Source organism: Sarcophilus harrisii, chromosome 3, assembly GCF_902635505.1.
Source record: "Sarcophilus harrisii chromosome 3, mSarHar1.11, whole genome shotgun sequence".
Taxonomy (NCBI): domain Eukaryota; kingdom Metazoa; phylum Chordata; class Mammalia; order Dasyuromorphia; family Dasyuridae; genus Sarcophilus; species Sarcophilus harrisii.
In genome coordinates this window covers 76,070,143-76,080,831 of record NC_045428.1, presented here as the reverse complement: position 1 = coordinate 76,080,831, position 10,689 = coordinate 76,070,143, and positions in this window count along the sequence as shown.

Here is a 10,689-nt window from a genome sequence, read left to right as displayed (position 1 = left end):
GCTCACAAGCTGATCTTCAAGAGCCAAGCTATGATAAATACAACAGACAATTTAAAGAACAAATTTAATTGTGTTCTAACAAAGGATATTATCATCTTATATTTTGTCTAATAAATAATGTTATCAAAGCCTAAATATTAGGAAAGAGGACAGGAAAAGAAGTCAGGAGTCCTAGGTTCAAAACTTGCCTCCGATTCTTGTTGGCTATATGAGTATACACAAGTGACTTAACCTCTAGGAAACTCAGTTTCCTCATCTTTAAAAGAAATTGGAAAATTTATACTCTTTAAAGTACTTAAGTCACAGAATTATTGTGAAAATCATAAAGGATAGAAAAGGGATCACGCTTATGATTTTTCTGTCTACTATACCACTCCTGAAAGATGGGAGGGAAATATACCAATAACTGTTTTCCCCTAGCTCTGAAAATGGCATGGAATAGGCAAGCAGAGCAAATTTAAAAATAATACTATATTGCAAATAGTGACTCAATTGACCTATTGTTGACTAAAGGGGAAGCCGTGATTTATTGCTGAACCATTTAGTGAGAAAAAACCTCAAAGTATAAGCAAGACAGTACGAACCTTAAAAGTGTATATATATGTATATATTTGTGTATTTTTGTTGTACTTACCTTATGCTTTCATTAGTTTAATAAACACCTTCTGCCAACACAGATGAGCAACTCTCTGCAGCTATAGTCTAAGGAAAGACCTGATTAAGTGATTTGCTCATAGCTCATATAGCTGGTATGTCTCAAAGGCCAAACTTGAACCTATCTATATCTTTCAGCCTCTAGAATAAGTATTTCATCCACTACATCTCTGCCTGTTGTGTATATTTGTGGGCATGTATATGTATGTACAATATGGAAACAAAGGCAGGGGAAAGAGGACATTGCATAAAAGTTGCATAATCCCCAGTGCTAAATATAATGAAGCTGATAATGGTGATTTAAAAAAAAAAAAAAAAAGCTCTTTAGCTAGATATGTTGGAGGTAGGAGGAAAATGAAAAAAGATGGATGAGCTGATAAGAGATAGCTGAGTGAAAGCAAAACTACACAATTCTGATTTTAATGAGATGAGATAAGAGAGCACCTAGCTGTTCTTGTTAACTTCAACTAACCATACTCATACAAACTCTTAAGTTACTGAAAATGCCATTTGTAAACCACTGTTCAAGATCTTTAAGAAAAAAAAAAAAAAACATGGAGAACAGGACAGACTGCAGGATCAAAGTAAATGTTTCGATTTTCAAAATAAGGAAGTAGATAGACTATCACACTATTGATCAGTGTATTGATTTCATTTCTAGCAAAATTCTAGTGTAGCAGGGGTTCTTTATGTGTCCTTCCTCCTCAAAACCCCCACACCATCACTACCTTAAGATTATGCTCAGTCATCATTCTTAGTGACTACTTAGGAGCTTGCTGAGATGGCTAGGGAGAAGGCAGCTTCTGATTTATTACTAGCTCAAGCTTTCATGATTGAAATCATCACTGAAATTTGCAACTGATACAAAATTCTTTGGATTTACTAAAGGGTCAATCCACTCTTTGGTCATTTCTTTTCCTTCTGACTTAAAAACCTGAGGATCATTCTCCAAGAGGTCTGGAGGGTAGGATTGCTAAAGGCTCTTCTCCCTTATCCCCAACCTCAAGCCACTGGCACATCCTGCCTATGGAAGCTTGTATCTTGAGGGGGGGCTGTGACCTTTTATGTATTTTGTGTGTGTGTGTGTGTGGGCACAGGGCCTTGAGGAAACGCAAAACACCTAGACATGTCCAATTACAATGGCAGCTTTTCTCCCTGACAAGGTAGCATCTCCCCTGAAGGGGCAGTGACTGATAAAAGAAGGGAGGGTATGACTACCTTGGGCAATTTGACTACCTGTAGGAATGTCTAAAGCTTACCTGGAGTGGGCTGGCTCCAAAGACGGAATCGGTATTGGAAAGAGGTAAATCAAGTTTGGCCCTTTGATCAGATGATGCCAACTGAAGAGGTAAAATGTGAAATGGCTTTTGAGTGGATCTGGGTGAATTATTCTATGTCTCAAGGAAGTTTGAATGTTGGGCTCCCAGATAACCATGTTAGTATTAACGAGTAAGCTATTGAATTCTGTTATGATCAGTCTGTACAGCACACTCTGATTCTCTTGCGCTTACCACAACCATATTTAAGTGGCAATAAATCAACTCCTCTACACAATTCAAATTTGTACACTGAGTACCTCTTGTACTTTCCCCCTATTTAGGGAAACCCTAGACTAAAGCTAAAAATAAAATTGTCCTCAGCGTCAACTAAGGTGAGGGTGATGAGTCAGTGAATGTGAGAGCAGGAGCCCATTCCCCAAAGGAGACTCCTAGAGCTAAACCCACAAAGATAAATAAAAGGATAGGGAATGGCACATATTGCTGACCCTGGAGTCTCAGCTAAATTATTGCCTCTAATCACTGTTAGACTGAATCCCAGTATTCAAAGGATGATTTGTGCTAATTAAAAAAAGAAAATAATGATCACTAAGAACCAGCATGGCTTTATCAAGAATGGCTTTCTAATCTCATTTCACTTTTTGACAGGATTATTAGATTGGTAAAGTAAGGGGTTGATAGACATTAAGGTATACATATACTTTACTTAGTGTCTCAGTTATCAAGGAAACTTTAAAGGATGTCATTTAGAGAAAAGATGCTGAGGCTTCTATACCATTCAGGAATTCTCTATACCAATGAAATTACATTTCCAGCCTCTATTTAAATACTTAGATTTTAGGGAATCATTTGACCAGATCTCTCCTCCTTTGAACAAGTTGGATAAATTAGGTTAGATGGCAGTACAGTTAGGTAAATTTAGAACTGGATGAATAGGCTGACCCATGCAGAAGGCACAAATGGGTCAGGATCACCTTGGGAAGAAATCTCCGATGGTATTTCTTTAAGCTCTGTCCTTGGTTCTATGCCCTTTGATATTTCATCAGTGAACTTAATGACATGTTTATCAAATCTACGGATAATACAAAACAGAGAGGTTAATTTTTATATGATGAAACCTGACAGAGATAAATGTCAAGTTCCATACTTGGGTTCAAAAAACCAATCTCACAAGTACAAAGAAGAAATATAACTAGACAATGGTTCAGGAAGATAAAAAGATCTTATGGTTTTAGTCATTTGATAGTTATTTGCAAAAATGTGAACACGGTAACCAAAAAAACTCAGTATTACTTTACTTATACCTTATCAAGAGAGGTATCATGACCACAAAAACAGAGCTGATACTCTCTCTGTACTACATGTGCTCCTTCCATATCAAAAGTACTATGTTAAGTTTGGAATGCCATATTTTTAGTAGCACATTGACAAATTGGAATATAGTCAAAGGAGAAAAACTAGAATGAACTGAATTCAGACTATTCCATCTGAAAATCTCTCAAAGGAGATAAGCATGTTTTTCTTGGATTAGAAAAATTTAGAGGATCATGATAGCTATCTTTAAGTCATTTAGAAAAAAGTTAGATTTTTCTTATTATGCCAGAAAATAACTAGAAACAAAAAATAGAAGTTGCAGGAAGGTAGATTGTGGCTCACTATGAGGAAAAGTTTCCTAATAATAGTGATCTATCCTAAAAGAGAATGCGCTGCTTCACAAGCAATGAGATGCCTGTCCAAATAAATTTTCAATAACAGGGTGAATGACCAAGTTGTTGAGATGTTGTAGAAGACGACCTATTCAGATACAGGTCCCCCTTCAACTCCACATTTTTGTAATTAAGAAAAAACTTTTTAAAATTTCCCCCTATAACTTTTAAAATGTGATTTATTTATAGAGAGTGATGGGACCTATGGAACTCCTAAGTGAATCAGCTCTTTCTATCAGTGCAGTTTGGTATTTCTCTGCAACCTAAGAGTCTTACAGAATTTCCCAGAGCATTGAGTTTTAAGTGACTTGTCCAGGATCACACAACTAGTATATATCAAAGGTGGGACTTTGCCTCAGTTTGATTTTGAAGATAGCTCTCAATCCATTATGGCACATCACTTACCGAACAGATCTGTTTTGCAAAGAAAGGCTAACCTCTAGTTATAGTGAATGAATGGTGTTGAATGAACTATTTGGGGAATTATCTAAGTGTTTTTCCTGTCATAGCTCTTCCTAGTACTTAGTATGTAAATAGTTATTCTTTGCAAGTATGCACAGTAATTGTTTGTTAAGCAGTCAAATGTGTGTGTGAAAAGTTAAGGTGGTTTCATGATACACTGGCATTTTTAATCCTGTCTATAAATGATAAGAATATCAGCTTGTAGCTAAGAGTCTCAGGAAAACCAACTATTACTCAGCATTCTCATTCTTAGATGTGTCTGGAAGCATATAGGTCAAAAGTGGTATCGAGACATACATGGTGATCTCCCATCTTCCAGGAGTGTGGGGAGAGAAAGAAAGTAAGACAGACAAACAGAAAGTAAGACAGTCTCAATAACAGAGACTATTATGGTCACAGAAATGAAGTCAGAAATAGGCACAAAGATATAGATATAGAAAGAGAGAAAAGAGATAAAAGGGAAAAGTGGAATGACCAAAAATAAAAATAAGGAGAGATACAGAGAGAGATGCTCTAAGAGAAAGTGAGTAAATGGATACTAGATTGATGAGTAGGTTGAACTGTTCTAGAAGGTAGGGCTAAAGCTGACTAGTAGAAAAAGGGAATATAGGGAAATGGTGAAATGAGAAAATAAAAGGGAATAAAAGAGAGAGAGAACAGATAGGAGAAGTAAATACATAGATGTCAGCACAGATTATAACATGCTTAGGAAAGTTTCCAGGGTCAAATATATATCTTCTATCTGGACAATATTGAATGATATTGTGAGGATACTGTGAGTCATTGGCACCAATATGGCATATTATAAATACAGTGTCATAAATAATTGTTTCTGACATATAAAATAATTTTGCAACAAAATTCACAAGCTCATCTGTTTGAGGTAGCATCTGTGAGAAATCTCTTGGCATATTCATAGGAGTACAACATAATTTACTAGTAACATTGGTTTATCAATATTAGTTATGATATGACCCAAATATAAGTAAGCAATTTTAGGAACCTAGGTGAGTAGGGGGTGAAAATGGAGGGAATCTGTGAATATATACCTGTGAAGTTGAAAAACAAACAAATAGTAGCTCCAGAGAAGAATTTATGTGAATGACCATATTCTGAGAAGGCCCAAGCATCCTGGATTGTCAGACTTCAGGAAAATGACAAACTTCAAAGCTGTGGCTCTGTCAAGGCATCCATCTTGATATGATTAAGTATACAGGAAAAATTGTCACAAATGTCCCCAATGACTCAGATGAGTGAATGTACCTATTGTCATAAAGAGACCATTTGCTCCCTGCTTACTGGCAAGATTAGAGTCCAAGAAATTATTGCTTTACACACAGAAATAGGCCAAGTCACTATGGATCTGCCATTGATCCATTGATCTGCCATTGACCTGTTTGTCAGCATCTCACATAACTAAAGGTCATCCATTAAGGCCAGTGGCTGTTTTCCCTATGGAATCTTGGGGAATCAAGCTCTCACCCTTTTGATCCTACAGATGATTTTGCTTGCAGTCAATACAAAATACTGTTTTAAATCATATTCTTAGGAAATTCTGTGGTAACTGAGTAGTAGGAGATCAAAGTTCTTTTCTAATGTTCTATGATTCACTGAGTTTAATTGCCACAATCTCTACAGGCAAAATTATGTCAGAAAAGGCAGCAGAGATCCTTGTCTGATCACCATGCCCCATGAAAACTGAATATCTAAGGCATGATCATGGAATAAAGAGGTTTGTTACTTTTTCTTCCTACCTGTGCCCTTCTATGACATATTTTCTTCTCCAGCTGCTTTCTACCTTCCCACTTACATTCAAAAAACAGGTGCTAATCTCATTCATGAGAGGCAGTTTAAGGAGTGGGCCTAAAGAGCTGACTTTGGAGTCAGGAAGTAAGAAAAACTGGATTGTTTCCAATATACATTATAAATCTTCGGCAAGTCATCCAAGTTTCCACTAAAATTTTAATTTATAAAGAAGGACAAAAGAAGTTCTTCACTGAGCGCTCTCAATTATGATTAAACTCTTGGTTAGTTTTTTAAAAAGTCTAATTTATGCTAACGGGAAAGTGACTGATAAGTCACACCTTTTCTAGGAGTATTGACCTTTTAATCGTAAAAGGAAAAGGAGGTCAAAGGAACTTATTCTTACTGATATAATTTTAAGAATAAGGAAACCTATGGGAGGAATAGATTATTGGTTTTGGGTTTAGGGGTGTTGTTTTGGTTTGGCATTTTGTTTGTTAGTTTTGGTTACTAAAATAACACTTTTAAAGATTAACATTTACTCTTGAAATAATCCCATAAACCCTTTGTGTAAGGAAATGCTGTTGCTTAATTATTTTGAGAGAGGTGTGGTAAAATCAGTAGAGAAATATAGTTTGGAAGTCTCATCTTCCTGAGTTCAAATCTGACCTCAGATACTTTCTATCTGTGTGATACTGGGCAAAGCATTTAATCCTCAATTTGCCTTAGTTTCCTTATCTGTAAAATGAACTGAAAAAGGAAATGGCAAATTCCTTCAGTATTTTTGTCAAGAAAAACCCATAAAGGGATCATAAAATCAGACACAACTAAAAAACAACCAAGCCAAAACCAAAACCAGAACCAAAACCAACCAAACAAAAAACAACCCCATTCTAATTCAATGCCTAATCTCAGTAATTTATGCTCAATGCTCCCATTTATCCTGGTGCTGGGTGGTAGTGACCATCCAAGACAGTCATTCCCTTAGGGATAAATGTGTCTGTTGGAAAGGTAAAACAGAGACAAAAATTGTATACTTACTTCTATTATGTGCAATATTATTTTTCCTTCTGCCAAGAGTGTTCTGATACCTTTGGTATGATTATGGTATGGTATGGTATGGTATGGTATAGTACCTTTACCATGGTACCAAATAAGAATCAAATTAGCATTTATTACACCTTTTCATGGATATAACAAAAGATACCCAATCTGGAACTCAGAACAACCTCCCCCTTCTTTCCCCACCCAATTTAAGTCTCAAGAAAAACCATTTAGGCTAAAACCAACATAAAACATGAAGACTTATATAAAAATGTCATACCTTAGTAAAAGCCTAATGGGAAGAGATGAGTGGGGGAGACATGATATATTCCAACAGGTTGTTTATAATGACCTGTTTATAGTTATATAAAATCATATAGTCAACTCTCAATGATCTAGTCAGTGATTTATCTTTAGTTTTTTCTTCCCTCTGAGTACCTTCCTTATGGTCATTTCCTTACTCATGAGTACCTCTGGCAGGAAAATAGATTATGTTCAAATTGGTCTTTTTTTCTTTTTTCTATTTGTTTAAAAACTCTGGGAAAAGCTGAGGTTATAATTCATAACCTCAACCAGGTCCTTGTACCTCAACATCATTTGAACTCTATCCATTTGACACCTTTTCTGATCAATTTTCACTTTTTCTTTTCCCCAATTGTACTCTGAACCATCACAATTTCATATAAAATTTTAAATAAAAAAATTTAGAATTCCTTTCCTATTCTTAGCAAAGCACTTTACCTCCATCTGCACTGAGAAGATTGAGGTCATCCGACCTTATTTCCTTCAGCTGCCCTCCTCCATTCCTCCAAGTTTCTTAGTATCATCAGCTACTACGTCTTCATGTTATAAAAGAGGCATTTCTTCATCTCACTATAAATAATTCCTCTACTACAGACTCAATTCATCTCATTCATCCTGGAGAGGGGACCTTGTTGTGACAGTCAGCTCCTTTTTGGGTATACTCAAATCCCTTTCTGTCTACTAGTACCTTTCCAGTTGCCTCCTATAAAGTAGGTCTTTTCAGGTCTTTTAAAAATATTTCTTTGACCAGTCAACACCAACTAATTACTGTCCCATCTTTCTCCATTCTCCTCATCACAATTAAATTTGTTCAAAATGGTTGCAGAAGCAATGGATAGAACCTTAAGCTTGGTGTCAAGAAGATCTGAGTTCAAATCCAGTTGTAGTAACTTATTAGGTCTATGATCCTGGAGAAATCACTTTAACTGCCTGCTTCCATTTTCTAAACCATAAAATAGGGATGATACAATATTCACATGTTTGTTGCAAGGACCATCTAAGTGCTCAGAATAATTTCTGACCCATAGTAAGCACTTAATAAGTGCTTGTTCTTTTCCATCTTTAGGAAAATCTGAAATCAAATTTTGTTAGACATTTACTAGGCGTATGATCCCATACAAGGCAAGTGCCTAACCTCTTCAACTTCAGTATTCTCATCTATAAAATGGCTACAATCATAACATAACCATTCAGATGATTGTTAAAATCAAATGAAATAAACATATGTGAAGCACATTGAAATCTTAAAATGCTATATTAGTTATTATATACTCAAACTTCCTATCTCCCCTTTCCACATATCCTTGCAATCTAGCATCTTCCAACATCTTTCTATAAAAATACTTTCTCAAAGTCACCAGATAAATCCTAACCACCAAATTCAATGACATTTTTACTCTTATTATCCTCTTTGACCTTTCTCCACATTGATAAATTTTTTGGTTTACCTCTTCTCTCCCTACACACCCACCTTTATTTGATTTTCCCTCTCAGTTTCAGAAATCTTAAACTCTTCTTTTCCTTCCTAATTTGTCTCACTCTTTCTCCACTTCTCTCACTTCTTTACACCCTTCTCCTCTTCCCCATACCTTGATATTCCCTAAAATCAGTGTTTGGCTCAGTTTCTCTTCTTTATATAATGGATAATGAGATTTAGAGCTGGAAAGAAACTTAGATATTATCTTGCCCAACCCTTCCATTTGAAGATAAGGAAACTGTGGCAGGGGAGATAGGGCTTGCCCAAGGTCACACAATTTTCAGATCACATAGAACTAGAACTGAGATTCAAACTGAAGTCCTTTGACTTGCAAATCAATGCTTCTTTTTATTATTATAATAATAGTTCTCTAAGTAAGGTCTGGAGACCCCAAGAGTCCCTCAGAAGTCAAAACTTTTTTCACCATAACATTAACATGTTTTAATTTCTAGTATGGTAAATATTAATAGATATAACTCACATGAACAAAAGCTTTTTGGGGGAAGTGCCTTCAATAATTTTTGTTTAAAAGGGTCTTGAGACCAAAAACTTTGAGAATCATTTTCCTGCTTCATTTCCTTCAGGGAAATGGGAGTCCGCCTTCCGATTGGGTCAATTAGCTTAGAAGGTAGTATAAAATTGAATTTGCTGACTCAACAAATGGGTTATCCCTTCATAAATGCCCTTTGTTAAATAGTAAGGGATGAGAGCTGTTTGGAGCTGACGCACTAAGAAGTTATAGCTGACAATGAGGAAAATAGTAGAGATCCAGGCAATGTAGGGTCATTTAGTGCTGGCAAAAACAGCTCCACACCCTTCAATAATCCCTAAGGTCCTCACTATATTACAATGTAGTTTAACAAGTGATCTTTATAATGATGACCTTAAGTCACAGAAAAATTAGTCAATTATGTTCATATTCTTACATCAGTAAGACAGGCAAACTTTAGGGAAATAACAAAGAAGTTTTGATCTTAAAAAAACAAAATTTCAGTAATTTGAAGCTTTTAAAAAACATATATATATATATAAATATATATATATTTACACACACATACACACATATAAACACTTTTACTTTAACATCAAATCTAGCTTTCTTCCATTCTATTGGACTACCTTTAAAGGATTATTTCATTTTATCCAATTCTAGGCAAAAGAGTATTTCTATTTATCAGAAAAGTTAAATGACTTATCCAGTGTCTTACAATTAGGAACAGCAAAGCACAAATCCCATGCTTCTAACTCCTAGTTAGTCAAGCTTTCCCACACGTAGTTCAGTCATTTCTTAACCTGTAATACTTTCAACTCACATGTTTCATTACCTTCAGGAGATATTTCAGGGGAAATTAACTTTTCTAGAAACAACCTCTTCCCAAATTTGGCTTTGTCTATTCGATAAGTACACAATTTTGGGATTTCTCTTCTATAACTATTTCTCTACCATGTTTCCTTGCCTGAGAAAGGGGTGTAGCTTTTGACACCACCCCTGTAATTATAGCTTTTCATGCAATCCTATTCAACTTTCCCTTCTTTCAAGATAATCCCTAAATTGTGAATCAAAGTCCAAGGCTTCATTCATTGCCTTCAGTCATCTGCTTCTGATTTAATTCTTCCTTATGAGCCCAGCAGGTAATGATTTGGTCATGTTGCCTCCCTTATGGCAAACAATTCATTTCAGATTTAAGCGGAAGTAGATTCTACCTGCTTTGGAGAAGCAAGTATTATGGAAAAAGTGCAGAGAATAAAACTATATATTGCATAGTTCTTAATTTAACCCTCCTCTGAAGACACTGGAGTAACAGGATAATCCTCCAATTTATTTCAGGGCTCTCTTTCCCTAGTCTATAGTCTTTCATTTCTAACACCTACTCATTGTTTTCTCCTCCCCTTATTTCTGAAGTTGATGCCTACTTTTGTATCCCTGTTTTACCATAATAAATCTTTAAGAGGTTGCCACCTCTGACAGCTCCCCTCCATTTCCCTTCACAATAAGCATAACTTCTATAAACTCCTTTTCCCT